Here is a 24697-nt window from a genome sequence, read left to right on the forward strand (position 1 = left end):
CCAACCTAAAATCAACCAAATTTCACCGTCTAATGATGTTACAGCTTGACAATGTGTGGACGTAACCACTAACGTCTTTCAGATATCGGATTGTGGTTGCCATACCTGATGAATAAATGTCAGCATTCGACGTAAATATGATGTTGGTTTAAGATGTTGGCTCGATTGTGGATTTCGGTCACTTTCCAACACAACCTAAAATTAACCAAATATTAACATAATTTAATGTCATTATTGGAGATCAAAATGATGTTGTCCTTAGACGCTGGCTAGACATCGGCTAGTTGACAAACAAACTGAAAGAATGTATGAATTAATGAATGGACAGACAGATGTATCGATGAATTTATGGACAAATAGATGGATGAACGTACGAATGAATGAACTAATGAACAAACTAAAAAACAAACAAACGATGGATGGACAGATGGATGGATGGGCGGATGAATGGGTTTGTGGATAGATAGACAAATGATTGAATTGAATGAATGAATTAATAAATGAAGAAACAAAGCAACAAAGCAACAAATGTACAACTGAGTGAATGAATGAATGAATGAATGAATGAATGAATGAATGAATGAATGAATGAATCAATCAATCAATCAATCAATCAATCAATCAATCAATCAATCAAGACACATGGATGCATGAATAGACAAACAGATGAACTGATAAACAAACAAGAGAACAAACAAACAAATTGATTGGACAGATAAATGGATGGACGGATGAATGAATAAATGAATGAATGAATGAATGAATGAATGAATGAATGAATGAATGAATGAATGAATGAATGAATGAATGAATGAATCAATCAATCAATCAATCAATCAATCAATCAATCAAGACACATGGATGCATGAATAGACAAACAGATGAACTGATAAACAAACAAGAGAACAAACAAACAAATTGATTGGACAGATAAATGGATGGACGGATGAATGAATAAATGAATGAATGAATGAATGAATGAATGAATGAATGAATGAATGAATGAATGAATGAATGGAGAAATTTTGTTTGAACAAATGAACAAACTGATGGATGAGTGGACGAATAAATAAACTGAAACAAACAAATGATTGATTAGATAGATGAGTGGATGGATTAATGGCTGGTCGGATAGGATGGAAAGAAAAAAGAATGACAGAAAGTAAAATTTTTTTTGTTTATTCATGTTTATTCAACATGTTTCCGGCAAAGTGCCAAGTGTCACCAAGCCATAAAGACTAGCATTTGGGCGGTTTTGATAACTGCATCAACCAATTAGATGGGTTGATTTATTCTTTAGTGGGCTATGAGAAAGAAAATCCCAATAATTTACAACAACTATTGATTATGGTAACACAACAATAGACTAAAGATGAACATATTTTCCTTAAACCAATGAATCTTCCACACTTACTTGCTTCAAGCACAAATTAATTACTCTTGATCTCAACAATCTCTGTCAATCAAACAACACTCCATTCTCATTAAATGAAGATGTCTCGATTTTGAAGGGTGTGGGACAAGCTGAGGAAAACGTTTGACACATCCGAACAGGCCTAAGCTCTGGACTGAATTGTACAAATCAGCCGAGAGCTTGTCAAAGTCATTAAAAAGCTGACAGTTGGTCTGGAGTTCCAGATGGTAAACGATACAACCCATTAACACAAGGCCACCACAACAACATAACTCCCACACCACTTCAAATCCATCTCCCGTGAGGTAAAAACACATAAATATACCTTACATACTGTCAAATTCCAAAGCGGGGGAAAAAAAATGGTGCATTATTTAGTCCCTAAGGCACACTGGCGAATCTGTAAAAGCCGTATGAATATAGCACAGCTGCAGGGAATTATCTATGTAATGGTGTTTAATTGTGTGCAAGGACTTTTTTTTATTTATTTATTTATGTTCTTTTAACATTAGCGAGCAGGAAGCGTTGAGAGCAACTGCCCATTTAATCAACAGCCTCATGGTGATGTGTAGTTATTCTGACCCACGGATACATCGGCGCATAAATCACAACGAGAATACAGCAGTTACCATGGTGAAGAGATGAGAAGGGACTTTATAGTGCGTCCTGAGAGTACAGAAATACTACACAAAAGGCAGACGTCTCTGGGCATTCATCTTTTCACATTCATCCCAACAGGCTACATGTCTGTTTCGCTAAAGCTGGAAGGCTAGATTTCTGAATACGCATTCAAAAGCCTGTCAATTTAAGCTCCAAAACTAGATGAAGTCAAAAAGACGGTTGTTTTTGTCTTACGGCAGCGTCCAACATATGGCTAACCAGCTCTAGTAGCATATTCAGTACGGCGTCCTCTGTAAATAATTACAATAATTCAAGGACAATGTACATTTCCATACGGAGGTCTTGCCTCCAGACTTCAATCTGAGTTTTGATTGCTTCCGCGTAGAGAGTTAAAAGAAACAGGGGTCGTAACAAGCATCTGAAGAGTGTTTTTGTTTTCATTAATAGCTCTCAGAGATATTCGCCACACCATATAGCTCTTTTGAAATGCAAATGCGAGCTCAATTACATCAAAACAACTTTCGGGAGATACTAATCCTAAACTGTCGTCTTCCGGCATTATATACTGATTTAAAGTGCACTGTTCTAATTTTGGCCAATAACACAAACATGACCTGTCGAGATAGGATTCATTTGCATTTATATTCAACGCAAACAAAACATTTTATGATGAGAAAACACAAACATGTTTTAAACAGAGATTGGCCGTCCCCGGGGAAATAGCAGCATGCATTAATTTAATGGAAACAGCGTTGTGGATTAAATTGACTAAGCTTGCTGTCTATTACTCGTACAGTATACAGGTACTATTTATTTTATTAAAAAGGTTTTACATTTACTGTCATTTAAGTTAATAACTAAGGTAAAAAATACAGTATAATAACTGCAAATTGTTATAAATAGGAGGTCTGTTAGGTGTTAGTTCATTTGAAAGCTTTTCCCCCTCAATCTAAACTCATTAACTCAAAGCTCCTTATCGCATTATTATTGGGATGTTAGTTTTTGAGTGTCACCTGTTTGGTGCTCTAAACTTATATATTGTAACATGAAATATAATAATAAATAAAAATAAATTAAACAAAACTAAACTAAAATAAAATAAAATATTATTAAATTAAATTAAAATAAAATAAAATAAAATAAAATAAAATAAAATAAAATAAAATAAAATAAAATAAAATGCATTCATTCATTTTCTTTTCGACTTGGCTCCTTTATTAATCTGGGGTCACAACAGCCAGCATATGTTTTACGCAGCGAATGCCCAACCCATCCCAGGGAAACAACCATACACTCTTATTTACGCACATACACTATGGACAATTTTTGGTTACCCAATTCACCTGTACCGCATGTCTTTGGACTTGTGGGTGAAACCGGAGCACCCGGAGGAAACCCACTCGGATGTGAGGAGAGTATACAAATTCCACACAGAAACGCCAACTGACCCAGCAGAGACTCAGCGACCTTCTTGCTGTGAGGCAACAGCACTACCCACTGCGCCACTGCATTGCCTAAAACAAAACAATAAATAAAAAAATAAAAAAACAAAGCAAAGCAAAATAAAAAATTAAATAAAATAAAAATAAATAAAATAGATAGATAGATAGATAGATAGATAGATAGATAGATAGATAGATAGATAGATAGATAGATAGATAGATAGATAGATAGATAGATAGATAGATAGATTGCTTATTTATTAATTTATTCATTACTTAAATAATTCACTAATTTATTTTGCTTGTTCATTTATTTATTTGCACATTAATTCATTCAGTCATTTGCTTGCTTGCTCAATCATTCATTTACTAATTAATTTATTAATTCATTCATTAAATCACTTAATCACTCTTCATTCATTCATTCATTAATTCATTCATTCACTCACTCACTCACTCATTTGCTCATTCATTCATTTGCTCATTTATTTGCACATTCGTTCATTCATTAAGTCATTCGCTTGCTTGCTCATTCGCTTATTCGCTCATTCATTTATTCATTCATTCATTTATTTATTAATTTGCTCAATCAATTTATTCATTCATTCAGTCAGTCAGTCATTCACTCATTCATTTATTTATTTTATTAATTCGCTTAATCACTCTCATTTATTAATTTGTTCATTCTTTCATTCATTCATTCATTCAATCAATTATTTGTTCAGTCATTTGCTCATTCATTCATTCATTCATTCATTCATTCATTCATTCAATCATTCATTTATTTAATTATTCATTCATTCATTCATTCATTCATTTAATCACTCACTCATTTGTTTGTTCAGTCATTTGATCATTCATTCATTCATTCATCACTTATTCATTTGTTCGTTCATTCATTCATTCATGAAAAAAGTACATTTGTCAGGAATATTTCCTGAATATATATCTTGGTACATAAATTGTCTTTGATAATATCTTTTATTTTAGTCACATACTGTAATATAACTTCAGAAGGATTGGAATACAGTTAATGAGTGCTTTTAGGACACGTTTGAAGTGCTTTCACGTCCTTTTTTTTTGAAGCCTAAAAGCTCCAGTCGCTATTGTAATTACACTGAAAAGAGGAACCAGCAAATTTCTTCACTCAAGAAAAAACAGCAACAAAATGAGGGCGAGTAAATGATGACAGAATTGTCATTTTTGGGCGAACTAATCCTTTAAGAATAGGTCTCGCGGATCCTTTGGATTTAAACAATAGCACATGGGAATTCAAAGATAAGGCAAGAGCGGCGCACCGTGCGGAAATAACAATCATATGCAAATGAGCCAATATATATGAAGTAGAAGGTAACAAGAAGTCAAGCAATCGCCCATGTAAATGCAAACCGTGGGAGTTTATCGAATCAAAGGAAATGATAGCTGTGTTCTCCAACACAGATGCTCGCATTTCCATAACAGTCGACTTCAAAACCCGGTAAAGGTAACAAAACACCGTTGCGAATCTTCAAGCGTGGCAGGTTATTTTGAGTGATGGGCGAGAGGGTGTCAGAGCGACACGCTATGTTGAACAGATGGTACGTTTCCGTGCTAGCTTCTGCAGAAACTTGCTGCGAGGAAGAATCAACCTTTTTTGTGGGACAGAAAAAGTGAAAAGAATTTGTCAAGCGTTTGTGCGAACCCAACGGTTTTTGTTCATCTCTAATGAGACAGGAGGCGAAGAGAGGTGCTGCTCGGACACGTGGGATGAGTATAGATTCAGAGAAAGAAAAAAAAACTCACTTCAAAGACCTTTCCTGTTTGACTGCATATTCTTGTCAGTCTTTCTTTTGGAAGCATCTTTGGAAATCGATCTGGCTTCAAGTAAGATAATCCGTCATGTCAAGGATGTGCCTCTTTATGTGTTTGTACAGTTTTGTCCAATTCTCAGATGAATGCAACTATTCTCAAAGGATGTTTTGAAGCAAGTGGGACTATGAAAAACAAAGTTTCTCGCAGGTTAAGCGAACGGCACAAACTGCGTAGCCTCCTAAAACTGCTTTCTGAAGGTCTTTCTGAATGTAATACGTTTGGAATTGATCGGGATTCTGAGAGCAAACTGGTTTCATAAAAAACTCCATCCACCTGATGATCGTGTCCTGTCGTCTTTTCTCTACGTTAACCTTAACTGTTTGCAGATTGTTTACTGCCTCCCTGATGTCAACATAATGTCAGTCATTGCTTGCAGCTGCAGTAAACGCTTTACAGCACAACATTGCTGCAAATTACCCTTGTTATTATCGCACACGGCACTTTGAAGGTAAAAATTGCCAGCTTAACTTTTTGACATGAGTTATGGGGCCTTTAAAATCTGAGCACACCGGAATGTTAGATTCATGGATGAATTAAATTTTTAAAAATCATTTTAGACTTGAGGTTTTAGTAGGCCTCACTTATTATTATTATTATTTTTTTTTATTATATTGAATATTTATTTATTTATATTGGTGATTTATTTATTTACTTATTTATTATTATTATTATTATTATTATATTGATTATTTATTTATTTATTTATATTCGTTATTTATTTACTTATTTATTAATAATACTATTATTATCATAATTATTATAATAATTATTATATTGATTATTTATTTATCATCATCATCATCATCATCATTATTATTATTATATTGATTATTTATTCATTAATTTATTTATTATTATTATTATTATTGTTGTTGTTATATTGATTATTCATTTATTTATATGTTTATTTATTACTACATTGATTATTTATTTATTTACTTATTTATTATTATTTTTGTTGTCGTTTTATATTATTAATATAATTATCATCATAACAATTATATATGCATTTAAAAAATTTTGATTTATGGTTGAATTGAAAGAGCTCAAGCTTTCAGACATGAGTGTTTAGTAGTCCGATTCATGCGCCCTGATTTACATTGTTGTTGTAAACACTGGGTTAAATCCAAGGGTAACATACAGAAAAGACAATCTGGAACAACCTTCGCCCTCTGATTATGCAGGCAAAGGTGAGATGTTAACACCAGACGTGAATTTGAAGCCACGCATATCCGTCTTTTGAATAATAGACAACTGACACCGGAAACCACCATTTGTATTTGTATATTATATAGTGGGTCATGAGGTGCGCTGTGTTTTCTCTTTATTAAAAGTATTCTTTTCCTCTTTTTATAGGTAGTTTGTAGATACTGTAGCAAAGCGAAACAGGAAAATGGTAAACAAACATTAAAAAAAAAGGGAAAATAAATAATAAACAAGATTCATGTGAACTTCATGTAACACTTTTCCATGTGTTTTGCTGTTGTAAAATATTAACAACTTAAAAAGAAGGAAATTTCTGGTTTCTGAGGAGTTGCAAATAATACATACATAAAGGGTTTAAAATTTAAATATGCCAAAAAAAAATAGTATTCATTTTATGACAAAACTGAATTATTATTATTATTATTATGTTATTTAATCGTACATGATTAATACTTATAATTTTAACAATGAATAATGAATTATTATGAATAATTATTATTATTATTGTTATTATTATTATTTTGTTATTGTTATTATTATTAATATTAGTAGTAGTAGTAGTAGTATAATTATTGTTGTTAACAACAGCATTTATTTATAAATAAATATTTATATACTGTGATAATAATAGTAATAATAATAATAATTATTATTATTGTTGTTGTTGTTGTTGTTATTATTGTTGCTATTATTATTACTATTATTATTATTTTATTTTTTTAAACATAACTGGGTGATGGACCAAAAAAAAAAAGACCTTGAGAATTAATAACTCAAGATGATCTACTCCAGACACATGAAAACCCTAAAGTAAAGTGAGCAGGTTTTGCTCCATGAGCGAGATGTTTATTTGATCACATCTGATTTAAAGTGAAGCAGCCAGAGGCCTAAAGCTCAGTGACTTTACATTATCAGTGCCCTTCCAAAAATAAAAATAAAAAAAATCTGTATTTGCCTTCCCACCAAACACCAACCAACACACTGCTCCATGCAGAATTAGTCCTTCCAAACAAATGGATAACACACGTCAATTCAATGTAGGACGCAAAACATAACGCGGCATAAAAAGATTCAATTCCCCAGGCTTTCAACATCCGATTTGAATGTTCCTTCAGACGCTGCTTATAAAAACTGACTACAATTTCGGTGCGGTCTTTTCTGGAGGCCTCCTAACAATAGCCTCGCAGCCACATGCTGGAAAGATGCCACCAAACATCCCATACAGGACACATAATCTCCTCGCAGTGACGGAGGAACATTCTGGACCACAGGGAAGCTGTTCATCTACTGCGGCTGACAAATAGCCACTATGGCTTTTATATGAAGTGAAGTAAACAAGCAATCGCCCATAAGCTCTTTCTGATGACATGTGCAAACTGGATATTTATCGATGATGTGAGGAACAGTGATTGCAGCTGCACACAGAAAAAAATATTGATTCATTGTAGCTACTCTTTTTTTCTTCTAAGGTTAGTGGTTGCAAACAATTTACATTAGCTGAATCTAAGATGAACAAATTGAATTTAGTAATGTTCAACCTAATTGTTTGCTTTTAAGTTAGCCCATATTAATTGTTTAAAACCACCTACCTTAAAATTTTTTTTAAATAAATAAAATAAATAAATTAATTAATCCAATGAATTTTTTTTTCAGTGCAGGAAAACATTCATGTGCTGGGTTCCACACAATTCCTTTATGTGGTCAAAATACAAATCAATCACGTTACCTTAATCATTATTCAAAGACAAGTAGATAGATCATAAAAGGATTAAAAAATTGTCACAAAATAATAAAAATAATTGTCACATTTTTTGAGTGCAGACAAAGAGGCTATTTTAATGTCGTTTCGCCGAACCTCAATCTATTGGCTTTCGAGTCATCAGACCATCAGGTAATAATCCCACCATGTAAACACTTGGTGAGTTGCCATGTTTTACTATGTCTATCATTATGTGTAATATAATCTTTGTGAATGTACTTTTGGGGCGACGCAGTGGCACAGTAGGTAGTGCTGTCATAGGTAGGGCTGGGTCAGTTGGCGTTTCTGTGTGGAGTTTGCATGTTTTCCCTGCGTTTGCGTGGGTTTCCTCCGGGTGCTCCAGTTTCCCCCACAGTCCAAAGACATGTGGTTTAGGTGAATTGCATAGGTTAAATTGTATGTAGTGTATGAGTGTGTATGGATGTTTCCCAGAGATGGATTCCAGCTGGAAGGGCATCAGCTGCGTAAAACGTATGCTGGATAAGATTGTAACTTTCTTTCTTTCGTTCTTTCTTTCTTTCTTTTTTTCTTTCTTTCTTTCGTTCTTTCTTTCTTTCTTTCTTTCTTTCTTTCTTTCGTTCTTTCTTTCTTTCTTTCTTTCTTTCGTTCGTTCATTCAGTTAGTTAATTAGTTAGTTAGTTAGTTAATGTTGTAGAACTGCACAAAAATATTTATTCATCAAAAATGTGTCCCTGTAATTATCCTCAGTGAGGATCATACTGCCCCGTAGAGCAATTCAATGCAAACATCAACCTTGTCATGAAAAAAATTGTTTCCACCAAAACCGCAAAAGCTTTTTCTAACATGTAAGCTTGTATTTTTTTACAGTACTGTAAAATACTCAAAAATGTATCTGCTGACATTTTCAAACTGTATTATCAACTCACAGAGCAAACTCAGAAAGAAAATCAAGGCCAAAACCAGTCGACAGTAAGAGATAGCTAAAGACTTTGCAAAACCTCTCAAAATACAACTTTTAAATAACAGGTACACTGTAACAAAATATGCTGTGTGTTTTAGTCTGGTTACTATTTCAATTATCAAAACATTCTTACATCAAGAAGCATTTTCTACATGAGCAAAAAAAATATTGTCTTGTTTTAAGAAAAAAATATGTCAAAAATAAATGAGTTTTTCCTTAAAACAAGCAAAATAATCTGGTAATGGAGTACACTATAAATCTGTTTTTAAAATGAATATAAGATTATTCATTCATTTATCTTTGGTTTAGTCCCTTATTTGTTAGAGGTTGCCAGAGTGGAATGAACCGCCAACTTATGCCCTTTCAACCACAACCCAGTACTGGGAAACACCTATATGGTCTCACAGTCACATACAGTACACGTTGGTCAACTTAGTTAATCCAATTCACCTACAGTGCATGTCTTTGGACTGTGGGGAAAACTGGAGCACCTGGAGGAAACCCAAACAAGCATGGATAGAACAGACAAACTCCAAACGGAAATGCCAACTCACCCAGCAACCGAACCAGAACCAGTGACCTTCTTGCTGTGAGGCAAGAATGCTAAGCACTAAGCTACCCAAAACAAGATTATATTGCTATATAAATATTTATAAATGTATAAGTAAACATTCAGTTGTTTGTATGTAAAAGTTATATATTATAATCTAGAGTGACTTTAAAAGGTAGTAACTTTATAAACTGTTAGGTAAAGTTACTTTTAAAAGCAATGCATTACAAACTCGAGCTGCCTAGGAAGAATAAGTGGCGCCACTGTTGCCACTGGCTTACTTGGTTTGGGACTTGTGGAGCTGCCCATCGATTTGTTCTTCAGTGTTTGGACTTTCAACAGTGAAATTTAAACCACACTGAACTGAACTAAACTGAACTTCAACTGTGAAAACTGGACTAACACAGTTTTAATTTATTACAACTTCTATGTTAAGCTGCTTTGGCACATTCTACATAGTAAAAGTGCTACAGATGAATTAAAATTGAACTAAATAATCATTGTGAAAAGGGCTAAAAAATAAGGTTGAATTGAGTCACTTTTTTAAGTAACTACACTACCTGACAGTCTTGTCGTTGATCCCAGTTGTAAGATAATAACTTGACTTCTAAAAATAATAAACTCGACTTCTGTTGATCACTTGGAAAAGTGGCAGAAGGTAGATTTTTCAGATGAATCATCTGTTGAATTCCATCTTAATCATCACAAATACTGCAGAAGACCTATTGGAACCCGCATGGACACAATATTCTGACAGAAATCAGTCAAGTTTGGTGAAGGAAAAATCATGGTTTGGGGTTACATTCAGTATGGGGGCGAGCAAGAGTGGATGGCAACATCAACAGCCTGAGGTATCAAGACATTTGTGCTGCCCATTACATTACAAACCACAGGAGAGCAAATTCTTCAGCAGGATAGCGCTCCTTCTCATACTTCAGCCTTCACATCAAAGTTCCTGAAAGCAGAGAAGGTCAAGGTGCTCCAGGAATGGCCAGCCCAGTCACCAGACATGAACATTATTGATTTTGAGAATGTCTGGGGTAAGACGGAGGAGGAGGCATTAAAGATGAATCCAAAGACTCTTGATGAACTCTGGGTGTCCTGTAAGAACGTTTACTTATTCCAGAAAACTTTATTAATAAGTTATTTGAGTCATTGCAGAGATGTATGGATGCAGTCCTTTAAGCTCAGAGGAATCATACACAATCCTAATTCTTTTTCCACTGGACCATGACTTTATATTCTATACTGGACATTATTTCTGTGACAAGACTTTTGTCTAAGCAAAGTCAGACCTTACTGTCCTAATTAAATAATACAAATTAAGTCATGATCATATTTTATTTTGGTGAAATAAGCATAATCTAGAGGCCTTTGCCTTTCATATAAGCCACTTCCGATACCAAATGATCAACTAGAAGTCAAGTTATTTGTTGTTCCTAAAAACTTGCAAAGGTGACAAGACTTTTGTTAGATAGTGTACTGTAAATGTGTTTTTTTTTCTTTAAAAAAATTTGTAATATATTACTTTTAAAAGTTTACTCAACGCTGTAAACTACGGTGTAAAAAAATGTTGTGTGAACAATAAGAAAGAACGAGCAGAAGCTCAGTTTGTAACTGGATGCTGTATCCTCCTCCACACTGCTGCCGTGAAGCTGACAGTGCTCCAATCTCTCCTAAACACAGAAGAAACATTGTCTTGAGCGGGAACGTTCATCCATCCTACAAAAAACAACCCACACCTTCATCAACATGCAGCTCTCTCTCATCAGCTCACATCAAGGCATGTGGAGAAATGAGAACGCACGAGTCCTGGCTTTCCCATCATGCCCGTGTTCACAACATCTCAATCCTTTGCGCTGACGAGAGCCACATCTGGATTAATGCGCTTTAGACCCTGCATGTTAATTTTCATACCTTAATGAGCCTAACTGAGTGACTAACAGAGATCGAAATGAACTTCAGCATATAGTGTTTGCAGACAGAGAACTGGATTTACCAGAGAACACGCAGATTCTGATATAAATTGGTATTATTGTCAAACAATTTAGATCATTATAAAGTGGAATGTGAGTCTGGACGATCAAGCAACTGAATAGATATATAAATAAAATAAACGAATGTACAGACAGACGTATGGATGGACAGATGGACGAACTGGATGGACGGACAAATGGATGAATAAATAAATAGACAAATGGATCAATAAACAAACGGATAAAAGAACAAACAAACAAACGGATGGATGGATGGATGGATGGATGGATGGATGGATGGATGGATGGATGGATGGATGGATGGATGGATGGATGGATGGATGGATGGATGGATGGATGGATGGATGGATGGATGGATGGATGGATGGATGGACCAAAATGTGTGTGGGTGGGTAGTTGGGTGTGCGGATGGATGGATGGATAAATTGATTGATCAAATAAATGAATGAATGAACGAACAAAACAAACAAACAAACCAATGAATGGACGATCAAACAACTGAATGAATGTATGGATGAATGAACAAAAGTACAGACAAAAAATGGATGGATGGACAAATGGACGAAAAAATTGATTGACCAAATTAATGAATAAATGAACAAAAAAACAAAGGAACCAACAAATGGACGATCAAACAACTGAATGGATGAATGGATGTATGGATGAATGAACAAATGTACAGACAAACGTATGGATGGAAAAAAAGAAAGAAAGAAAGAACAAACTGACGAATTAATGAATTGATAAACAAACAAAAGAAAGAACAAGCAAGCCAACAAATTAATGAATGACTGGATGGATGAACGGACGGACGGACGGATGGGCCCACCTTTGGTTGGGTGGGTAGTTGGGTGTGCGGATGGATGGAAGAATAAATTGATCGAATTAATGAATTAATAAACAAAACGAACAAACGAACCAATTAATGAACGATCAAACAACTGAATGGATGTATGGATGAATGAACAGATGTACAGACAGACAAACAATATAAAGAACAAACCAATTGATGATTGACTGGATGGACAAGAAAGAACAAGCAAGCAAACAAAATTATGGATGGATGGATGCATGGAAAGACAGACAGATATATGGAAGAATGGATAAACAGATGGACAAACGGATTAATAAATGAATGGAGAAACAAAAGATATGGGTGGGTGGGTAGTTGTGTGTGAATGGATGGAGGGATGGATGGACAGATGGACGAATATATTGATTGATCAAATGAATGAATGAATGAATGAATAATTGGACGATCAAACAACTGAATGTATGCATAGATGAATGAATGAATTTACAGACAAATGTATGGATGGACAAATGGATAAACGGATGAATTGACTAATGAATGAATGAATAAACAAGCAAACGAATGAATGACTGGAAAGAAAGAAAGAAAGAAAGAAAGAAAGAAAGAAAGAAAGAAAGAAAGAAAGAAAGAAAGAAAGAAAGAAAGAAAGAAAGAGCTGCTCAGATCCTCAAATGAATAGCATCATGTGCGCTACAAAAATTTTATCTAAATTAATTTTGAAGTGGAATGTGTTTCCGTAAGTTATCATATACAACAAAAAACATTTATAAAACTACAGGAAAATTAAAAATGTTATGTAATTAAGTAATAATATGAGTAGCAGGAGATAAATTAAAAACTAAACCTGTACTAAAAATAAACCCGGAAAAAAAATCAATTAAATCTAAATAATCGCGTTTATTTCCTGAATGTTAATTTTCACACTTAAATTAGAGTGAAAGAGCAAGTAATGAAGACTGAATTGAATTTCAGGAGAGGGAGAATCGTATTTAAACACAGATTGTGATTTAATTGAGATTAGCTGCGTGCACTTGCTTCCTATCAAACAATTTAGCTAAATTAATTTCAAAGTGGAAAATGAATGTGCTTCAGCAAACTCTCATACATATACGAACAAAAAAATCTAATAATCACAATTTAAACAAAAGAACGAAGATGAAAAGTAAGGTTTAGTACTAATTAGCCATCCGATATGAGGTCAAACCAACCTTTCTTGTTCTACAAGGATGATTGCAACTCGCAGAAACTGAAAATTGGTTCGGAAGGAAGAGAAAACTCCTCGGAGAGTAATTAATGATTTTTCGTGATCCTGCCTTGAAGGTGGAACTTTCTAAATTGCATCTCTAATCAGTATAAGCACTGTTTGTGTCAGCAATAACTGCCTTCAAATTAGCAGTTCTATCATCATTAGAGCTCTTTCCCATGATGTCTGTGACACCGATAGAGATCAAGGCCAAAAGGCTGCTTTAACGTGTACTGTGTCCTTGGAGATGATCTTTATCAGCCTGGAGAGGAGAAGACTAAAAAAAAAGTGGGTATAGAGGTGTAAGGGTTGGAAAAGAAAAACAACAAAGAAACGTGGAAATGAACAAAAAAACTGTTTAATAAAGCTGCCGGAAACTAAAACAGTGTGAAAGGCTTTGGTTTGACTGTATAATTCAACCAAAGCAGAGAGGAGAAAAAGTATAAAAAAAACATGTATTTATAATAATAAAAATAAATCAAATCAAATGAAAAGTAATTTGTATATAAAGTCGGACTGAAATCAAAATGTACTCTTCATATTTTATGTGTGTATAGTAGGGCTGCTCGATTATGGGAAAAATCATAATCACGATTATTTTGGTCATAATTGTAATCACGATTATCAGTTGAAATCAAAATTACTCATCCTCCTGTGAATTTATTTTTATATATAAATATTTCCCAAATTATATTTAACAGAGGGTTTTTTTTTACAGTATTTCCAATAATATTTTTTTCTTCTGGAGAAAGGCTTATTTGTTTCATTTCAGCTAGAATAAAAGCAGGTTTGAATATTTTGAAACCTATTTTAATAGCTCAATTGTCTGCAAAAGAAACTACTGTTAAACAATGACTTGTCTATTTACCCTAATTAAGCCTTTGAATGTTACTTTAAGCTGAATACTAGTATCTTGAAAAACATCTAGTAAAATATAATGTGCTGTCATCATAGCGAAGATAAAAGAAATCAGTTATTAGAAATGAGTTATTAAATCTGTTATGTTTAAACTGTGCTTTAAGCATCTTCACTGTATTTTTGATTTTATTACTGAATAATAATAAAAACAGTCGGCAGCAGCAAGAATACCACACGCTGTCACTTTAAGAATAGTGCGGCTCTGATATGGTTTCTCTTTCACGTGTCTTTTGATTCACAACTTGTTAGTTTATTACACAAATTAGGGTTAATATGAATAATCACTAAACACCGCGCTCTGACACAAATGTGCATGTATTTGACCATTAAAGCGCTCACATTAAGACCGCGTTAGATGTGTGTGTGTTCTGCTGTCTGAGGCTAAGCGCGGCGCGTGCGCCGACATACACACACACGCACTACCTGTACGAAGATAAGCACAGCGCGCACACACACAACAGCAAATGCTCTTTTGCGCTTTTAAAAATATGAATGATGCGCATCCCATGCTGCAAAAGTTACATTACAGCACATGCTTTTAGTCATTTTCACGTGGAACTTTGCTTTGCAAAGGCAAAGAGTTTTCACACGTGTAGAACTGAAAGGGGGTGGTACGTGATGAAATAATCGCTTATCTCGATTAATGGTTTTTCATAATCGTTAAAAGCCAAAATCGAAATCGAAATCGGATTTTCGATTAATTGCACAGCCCTAGTGTATAGTAGTGCTTGTTATAAACATTGCATCTGTGCACATAATTATTTTGTGTTGATTAATTTTCCCTTATAATCTTTAATCAAACATCATGACAACCATGCTTCCAAAATGACTTATCTTAAATTCTGTTCACATGGAATGTCTTTTGGGTGGGACTATCGGGGTGTATCTTATTTCTTCCCTGCGTTCGTTCATTCATTCACGGCTTGGTGCCTTTATTAATCAGGGGTTGCCACAGCGGAATGAACTGCCAACTTATACAGCATATTTTTTTTTTGCAGCGGATGCCGTTCCAGCTGCAACCCAACACTGGGAAACACTCATACACTCTTGCATTCACACATTTACACTATACAGCCAATTTAGCTTATTCAATTCAGCTATACTGCATGTCTTTGGGGAAAGTGGAGCACCCGAAGGAAACCCACGTGAACACGGGGAGAACATGCAAACTCCACACAGAATTTCTAACTGACCCTGTCGGGGCTCGAACCAGCGAACTTCTTGCTGTGAGGTGATCGTGCTACCCCGACGTTCTGCAGATTTTAGCTCCAACCTGCTTCAACACACCTGCAAGAATGTTTCTAGAATGGCTAGTAAGAGCTTGATTAGCTAGCCCAGGTGTTTCTGATTAGGGTTGGAATTAAACTTTGCAGGACACCGGCCCTCCAGGACCGAGTCTGGACATGCCTAACTTACCCCTAGCACTTAAAAGTTGTACGAGTGTCCCAATTCTCTGTTGCTTGGAGGTGTCAAGGTTAAATTTTTACAGCATGTCTGGTATAACGTAATGTTGTTTTCTTATGGTTACATCCATGAACATGAGCACTGTATAATTACACAAAACATGCATCTTGCAAAATGATCCACCAGTTATAAAAGCGATGCTTAAGGAAACCTGAATGCTTGTATTCTTTTGAGGTCTTTTGAGGGACCGATCACACCGAAAAAGCAAGACGCACAACACTAACATTTTGTTGACAGCAGTAAAGAGCAGTGTGCTGTGCTTTTTATGTTGCAAGGAATCCATTGTATTAACAGTCTTGGCGCTGGAGTGCATGACATCGGGCAATTTGTCCATACAGAGCAATTGGTAAGTTGGAAGAACATTGAAACAAGTATCTTCAGTTAATTCATGAGGGATATTCACGTCAATGATTGTGCAGTGTATTACACTCAACTTTCATATAAATGAACTGAAAACCCCTGCCTAACATGCACTAATGACGACATGACGTTTGTTTGTGTAGTAGTAGTGTACTATTCCTTGGGGTAACATTTCCATCTCTACCCCTTCATACTTTATTACAAGAGGAAGGCATAGGGGTATGATACAGAATTGGACGTAACTGTTTATAAAACACTTGACTATACTAGTCTGTGTGACTGCTAATTTTTGTCAAAACTTTCAAGTGTTACTTGAATTAAACGAGGTAGATAAAAATCAATAACCATCCTGAGTTGTTCTTTTTCTTATACATTCTCGTGCCCTGCGTAGGTGATGTTCGATGAGCGTGTGGATGAAGAGGCTACCTCAAAGCGAGCTCAAAACGCTCAAAGGTAAAGACGACCTTTTCCTCGACCTTCCACAAGCTGATGATCCCGCTATCTGCAGACACAGCAGACCTTTTGTTCCGTGTTTTGTATCGGCCTCAACGCTGCCCTTGAGGAACTTCACCACTTGTTTTTGTATCAGATTTTTCGCCAGCAATTACTTTAATCGACAGAATATAGTGGGGGGGTGGGGGGGGGGGGGGGTAAAGTATACGGGTTACATTAAAACAAAAACCAAGGTCTAGGAAAACATAAATTCGCCAAACTCTATTAGGAGCAAAACACAGTCCACTGAAACACAAGAGAAAAGTAATTTAGGCTGGAAACTAAGTGAGCTGTGTGACCTTGGTGCTCGAGTAAGATGCGCGAGCATCACATCACTTGAATGGAGAACAGAAGAAATGTGCTCCAGCGCTGGCTGCAGTCTTTCAGTGGTGCCAATTACCCAATAACCCTAAAGCAAAACTCAAAGATTCGGTCCTGGAAAGAAAAAGCACACAGCCTAACACAGAACTCTTAAATAAAAATCCAAACACGGCGACATGAATGATTTCAGAGACCTCTTTAAAGTCGTAATTCAGAGCAGAACGTGATGTGCTAATTGTCTGCTTTAAGACCTTGGGACGAATTGTGCTTTGGGCGATTTCAGGTGAGGGGCCGTGGGGGCCAGAGAGGTCCTCGAGATTACTTTACTGGGTGTTTTAGAAAGCCTGCTATTGTAAGGGAAAGAGGAATCTATCTTCAGACTGTAAGGGGATTTGAGGGGTCTTAAATGGTGAACACAATAATGACTACAGACAGAGGAAGAGGCTTGAGGGAATTCATGTAGTGGCTAAAAGGAAAGATTCCATAAAGCTTGAACACCAGGCGAAGAGATCAGGGGAATGGATAACAAGCCTTTCTTTTTACACAAGACGTTGCTCGAAATTTCTTCTTTGTGTTTTGCTGAACGAACAGTTGTGAAGGTCAATAAAAGAAAAGGTTTATTGAATGTACAAATATGTACAAATGAAGCAGTCAAGCTAAGAGAAAGCGTATGTATATTACAATTTTTTTGTTGTTGTTCTTGTTTTTTGTTTTTTTTTTAAGTAAAGCAGGAATGAAGGTCGACCCCTAAGCTGAAAGTGGGGATGAATATTGATGAAAAAGAATTACAAAACATGAATTAATTTCAATTACCCATAATTTTTGCTAAATATTAAATTATTCAAAAACACCTGGAGAAAAACGAAAGTTGAAGCACGACTTGAATTTTATTTTAAATAATTAAAAATTATGTTGTTCTAATAAAAACATTTTATTTTATATCCAAATTTGAAAAGATACATTTTTAAGACCTGCATGACTATATATTATATTTTATTATTGTCACAAATAATATTATTTCCTCTTTAAAAAAATATAACAACTATGATAAAAAAAATATGATATCACACAAGTAGCAGTGCAATATGGCTGTGTATTGGCACTGGAGGAAGGCGTACATTGGCACGAGGCTGTAGGCCCGCAACAAGTGTGACATTGGGTTTATACAACAGTTCACCGGCATAATCTTGTATATATAAAAAAAATCAAACAAGGAGAGTCTAAAAAGCCTTTTGTATGAGTAAGTACTTTCTTCCACCTTTCATTTACATCTGCAACTGACGTCAGAAAAGCAGAAGCCATTACTTATTCACCAACGTCACTTTAGAGCTAGTATTTGAATGATTCTCTAGCGTGATGTCTTAAATGAAGACAAAACAGGTGATTTTGCTGACATTTTAAGTTTATAAGGCTGAATGTGACTTGAAATGCCATTCCTCTACAGAGATATCTCCCTAAGTTACAGTATAACAGGCTACAGTATTTCTGTTGCAATCAGGATAATGATTAACCAAGAAAAAGAGCAGCGAAATCACTACCAGATTGCTGTTGTGTTTTCCATAAGGAAAAATGCTAAACACGTGAGGGTACTTCTTCGTTCTTTCTGCCAACATAACACACATTCCTGATATGAGAGTCCCATCGCACACTACAATTATATGGTATAAATACCGCACTACAACATACAAAAGAGAGAGATCGACTTAGAATGACTTTTACCAGATTAATAATGATTTGATCATCTGTAGTTAGAAATCCAGCTGTTTATTCTTCTAAGGGCTTTATATGCTGTTCTGTCGCCATTTTGTGGAAAGTCTTTGGTCTACTATGTATGGTTACTGGAAGAATATTACATAGATATAAGCCAATTAGATTCAAGAACCAGATAAGAGTTGTTATATACAGTTGAAGTCAGAATTACTTGTATTTTGTTGTCTTTTTTAAATATTTCCCAAATGATTTTTAACAGAGCAAGGAAATTTTCACAGTATGTCTGATTTTTTCTTCTGGAGAAAGTCTTATTTGTTTTATTTCAGCTAGAATAAGAGCAGATCTTAATTCAAAACATTTTAAAGTTAAAATTATTAGCCCTTTAAGCTATATTTTTTTCGATAGTCTACAGAACAAACCATCGTTATACAATGACTTGCCCAATTACCATAACCTGCCTAGTTAACCTAATTAACCGAGTTAAGCCTTTAAAAGTCACTTTAAACTGTATAGAAATGTCTTTAAAAAATCTAGTAAATATTATTTACTGTCATCATGGCAAAAATAAAATAAATCCGTTATTAGATATGAGTTATTAAAACTATTAAATGGTTTTCGCTACATTCATTCTTCCATGGCGGGGCATCACACCAAAATTCACTCCGCCATTGCAACATTACTACTCATTCAAAACATTCAGTAGTTGTTGTTGTTGTTTTTTTATATAGGGCTATAATTGCACCAAAACGCATTAAAATGTAAATTAATTATAACAGCGCAAACTTTTCTGTAAGTGGTGTGCGTTATTAGTTTAACCTTTTAAGGTGACATGCTGACTTACTGACAGGTGTGTGATGCGTGACGCCAGCAAACACAGCGTAGCTTTCAGTTAAGATGAACACAGATTGTATAATTATACTTTATAGATAAAAGATAATGCTTTATAAAACTTTCAAATTGATAGAAGACTTTATCTTGCTGAAGTTTAGGGCTGTTTCACTTTACTTCACTGAATTTAATTACTATGGTATAAATACAGCACTGCAACATAAAAAAAAAAAAAGATTGACTTAGAATGTCACTCACCATTTTTATATTTTAAAGTACACAGATCTTTTCTCCTCTAAGGGCTTATTATGCGGCCTCTGTCGGCATCTTGTGGATGGACAATGTCAACTGTCTTTGCTCAGCTCAATGACAGGCTGATGGATGTTGACGTACTGTATCTCAGAATTTCTAAATATTTAAAATAGGCAGTATCCCTATAAATAAACTGCATAGATGCAATCTCAACAACTACATTCTCGCATTACAATTAGCCTCAAAAATACATAATGTTGCCCAACAGATGCAATATTTACTGTAGAGAGTTTATTGATCTGCTGTCACTCTATGTGGGTGGAGTAATACAGAAGGGTGAGGAGGCTGTCTGAATTCTGATATGGCAGAATATCGCACTGCTTTCAGCCAATCAGATTCGAGAACCAGACAGAACTGTTGTATATGTATTCTTGTAGACAGACTCTTATTAGCTGGAATAAAAGCAGTTTTTATTAATTAATTAACTAATATTTTTAAAGGTGACATTTAATGCACTTGTTTAATAAGTTTATGTTTTTTTTAATATCTACATAGTAGGTTTATGGCTATGGTAAGTTCATAATATCTCCAAACTAATTATAATTATAAGCACATTTATTAATCGATAAAATATCCATAAAATCAGAATGTCCAAAACAGACCTAATATAGTTTGTGTCGTGAATATTAATGAGCTCCACAAAGACAAATATAAAACCCAATCAGAGTAACAACCTCTGTCCAAGATCTGTTGTGGATAAAGGCTAAATTATAATTAAACTTGACCAAAAAGAGTGATGGAGATGTGTTGCCTTGTAATTTTTAAGCTACAGTCATAGAACACAAAGCCAGGAATCAATATCAACCTCTGAACATATATGACAGTTGAGCTGACTTTGACACGATTCAGCATGTGTTTGTTGAAACATACGCATCAAATTTCATATTAAACATCGTAAATTAACAAAAGATGTAACTAAACATACCTTCTGCCTCTTCGGAGTGGAGATGAATAAGTGTGTCATCTGTAAATCTTGCAGTTTGCGTCGTGAGGCGAGTTTGAACACACCTCTCTCGTGCTGTCCTTGCCCAGTAACGGACGGTAAACAATTTGGGGCTCGCCTTTTCAAAATAAAAGTCTTAAATGCGGAACACAGTAAGTGAAATATACGAAAAAAATAAGAATGTATGTGATTCTTCCGTGTCGGTTCCGTACCGGTGATTGACCCCTGTAATTTGCGTCGATCCGAAGTTTTTGTTTTGTTTTGTTTTGTTTTGTTTTGTTTTTTTTGAGAAGGGCAGGGGGGTGGGGGGTGGGTAGGTCATCTTAACCAAAGCACCTATTTTTTTAATTCACATATCCCCAAATGTTTTGGTTTGATGTTGAATATCTTATATTTAAACTTACAAAATTAAAAATTTTGTTTTCTTGTAAATATATATATATGTTTTTGATATACAATAATAATATTAACAAAACTTTGGAGCAAAATTTTTTTATTAATTTAATGTTAATATATGGGAAGTACCATGTAAACAAAAATGGTCCTATGATAAGCCTAATGTTTATTTGTTTAAAATTGATCTTAAGCATTATATCGAAACCTTAAAAAATTAAAAAGCTATACGGATCCATGCAATTTTGGAATCCTTTTCTTAAGCAATTATTAAGTAATTTATATATCCTTTGTAATTGTTTTACTATTATTTTTTCTCTACTGATTTGTTTCATTGATGTAAAAAAGATTTAAGTATTGTATTCCTCATTTTTTGTATAATATATTTTTATTAAAATAATAAATAAATGAAAACATTGTGCACAGGAAGCATTAACTGCTTCATTCTGGACGTCATTCAGGTATAGTTATATTGTGCAGTCCTATAATGTGCATGTATGACAAAGCCGCCGAACGATTATGAAATCCCTTTGAATGCGTTCATGGCTGTGCACTTTTTTTCGCATTTAACGCATATAACGACCACATGCACTCTATATACAATATAAATACAGCTGCAGGATGCACTTTTGTTATTATGCTCTGCAAGTCATCAGTCCTGATGTCTTCATTTATTGAGTGCTACAGCTCAGCTCCTGAAATGTAATACTTGATATTGTCATGAAATTGTTTATATGATAATACCAATATATAAAAAATATTTTATAATTAATTAAAAAACAAGGGGTATGCTTAAGGAAGGGGAAAGTTAAAGTGATAAACTATTTTTAGCAACGCATAATATTTTTCAGGGTGGAATGTTAAAGCATGTTAGGCTGCTCAATTAAACTGGGCTTAATATTTTTACAGTTCAAGTTTTTGACTGACCACCAGTAGAATTCAGAGTCGACTAAATTGCACGTAAAATTATATTCTTTGGACACAAGAGAACTAACCGAGTTAGTAGAGCCATCTAGTGTGGGTCTATCCTGACAATGAGGTACAATTATAAACCTATTAAACATTATTTAGGTCACTGTTATATTGCTAAACGTTTAAACTGATAAATCTAAAAAACCTAACTTGAATTGTGTGGAGAATATCAAATATTTAAATAAAGAATTTATTTATATATATATATATATATATATATATATATATATATATATATATATATATATATATATATATATATATATATATATATATATATATATATTTATTTTTTATTTATTTTTAATTTTAGAATTATTATTTCTATTATTATTTATTATATAAAGACACACAGGGCGACGCAGTGGTGCAGTAGGTAGTGCTGACACCATACAGCAAGAAGGTCACTGGTTCGAGCCTCGGCTGGATCAGTTGGCATTTCTGTTAAAGTTTTCATCTTCTCCCTGCGTTCGTGTGGTTGGTTAATAATAATGAATAATACACCTGCTCAACGAAAATCAGATGATTCACTACATTAATAAATCTGACAAATCTTGATCAGAAATCTATAAGGGCAGAAAAAGATTAAGCCATCAATGGAAAGTGATACTGTGGTTAAAAGAGTCTTGCAGATAACAGTGCATTACTTGTTTTATTCTTTATTTGTGTGTTCGGGGTTGACAGCGTTATAGGTAAGATATTATCAAACGAAACAGATTAACAGTGCCGTTGTGGTCTAGTGGTCAGCAAGTTGCGTTACAACACTGTCAACCTGAGTTCAAACCTCACCTGAGTAATTTTTTTTTCTTTTTTTTCTTTTTTAGTAATAAGACATATAACACTCTTTGGGTTACTTATATAAGTGTGCATATTTTATTTTTTATTTTTGTGTGACCACCGTTACAAAGGTCTGGATATCTATGAAGACTTTTGCACAGAAAATATATTCAGATATTGCAGGAAAGGACATTGTGATGTTTAACAGCAGTGGTCACCAAACTTGTTCCTGGAGGGCCGGTGTCCTGCAGATCATAGCTTCAACCCAAATCAAACACACCTGAACAGCTAATCAAGGTCTTACTATGCATACTTGAAATATCCAGGCAGGTGTGTTGAAGCAAGTTGGAGCAAAACCATGCAGGGACACCGGCCCTCCAAGACTGAGATTGGTGACCCCTGTTTTAAGGAATAGTGTTGAAGATTTAGCTACTCTATAATGTTCTCATATTTTTGAAAAATATTTGAAGTTCTAAAGCAGCTATGGCCTTGAAAAAAACGAGATAGAGATTCATTAGAAACTGAATTGGAAATTACATTATTTTAATATAATCAGTAGGGAACTAAGGTGGGCAGGCCTAAGGCTTGAAACTCCAGGGCTGAAAAGGAGTCCCACTCCGACCCTGCAACATAAACCTTCTGTCGCTGATGTAGGAGAGGATCTCCATGATTTTTGTTCATATACTGTCTCAGTTTATCAAAATTCTCCCCAGAGTGATGGTAAAATGAGTATAAAATGAGTTTTAAGCAACCCTGTTTGATGCGTCACAGGGAGTATTGAACTCCATTTTTAATCATTTAATGTTAAATAATGTATTTGCAGGTGAAGACAGCATGTCGAGTTATTACAATCTCTCAAATTAATAACCGAAAATGTTGCAGCGCTCTGCCTGGAGGATATTCATATTGCCTTAGAGTTGATTAAATTAATGTTGTGTTTTTAATATTGTTTGTGTGTGCGCGCGTCTGTACATCGGGCATCAGCAGGTTGTCATCACGCAGAGCATCAGCCTCTAGTGCGAAATGAAAACCGCCGCATACCCACAAGGCAACTCGACTGAGCAAATACAATAATTTAATTTAGCTTTCAATTACGCACGCATTCCGACTATCTAATTAAACCGCTGTAAAAGCAAAGCAGCAAACAAGCTTGACTATACCACATTAGATCCATTGCGCAAAGCAATATGAAGACAAAAGATATCGAACACCTTGTGAGAAAGAAAAAACCCTCGCAAATATCCATAAAATGATATTCATAGCAGAAAATATGCAGTTCCATATTTTTTGATTTGATCTGAATTGAAATGTATGTCAGATTTTAACTGCCCCTCACCGCAGGATAGATCGTTTATCCATGTCAAAGACGGGAGAAATAAAGCTCATAT

At 34.6% G+C, this 24697-nt stretch overlaps 1 protein-coding gene across 10 annotated transcripts in view; it reads right to left on the reverse strand.

Moving 5' to 3' along the window:
- Nucleotides 1-24697, reverse strand: part of LOC137490698 (bis(5'-adenosyl)-triphosphatase-like) — a 746092-nt gene that overhangs the window by 626285 nt on the left and 95110 nt on the right. For 5 of the 10 annotated variants that reach the window (XR_015502296.1, XR_015502300.1, XR_015502307.1 and 2 more), the window contains exon 1: nt 21150-21271. The exons of 1 other annotated variant lie outside the window; for it this stretch is intronic. The gene's annotated coding sequence lies outside the window, so the exon portion shown is untranslated. Of the gene's footprint in view, nt 1-3378; nt 3550-21149; nt 21286-21379; nt 21426-24697 lie in introns of those variants that run through there. 4 more of the 10 variants (XR_015502309.1, XR_015502302.1, XR_015502295.1 and 1 more) reach the window with 3 other exon arrangements.

This window comes from Danio rerio, chromosome 11, assembly GCF_052040795.2.
Source record: "Danio rerio strain M-AB ecotype USA chromosome 11, GRCz13ab, whole genome shotgun sequence".
Classification (NCBI taxonomy): Eukaryota; Metazoa; Chordata; class Actinopteri; order Cypriniformes; family Danionidae; genus Danio; species Danio rerio.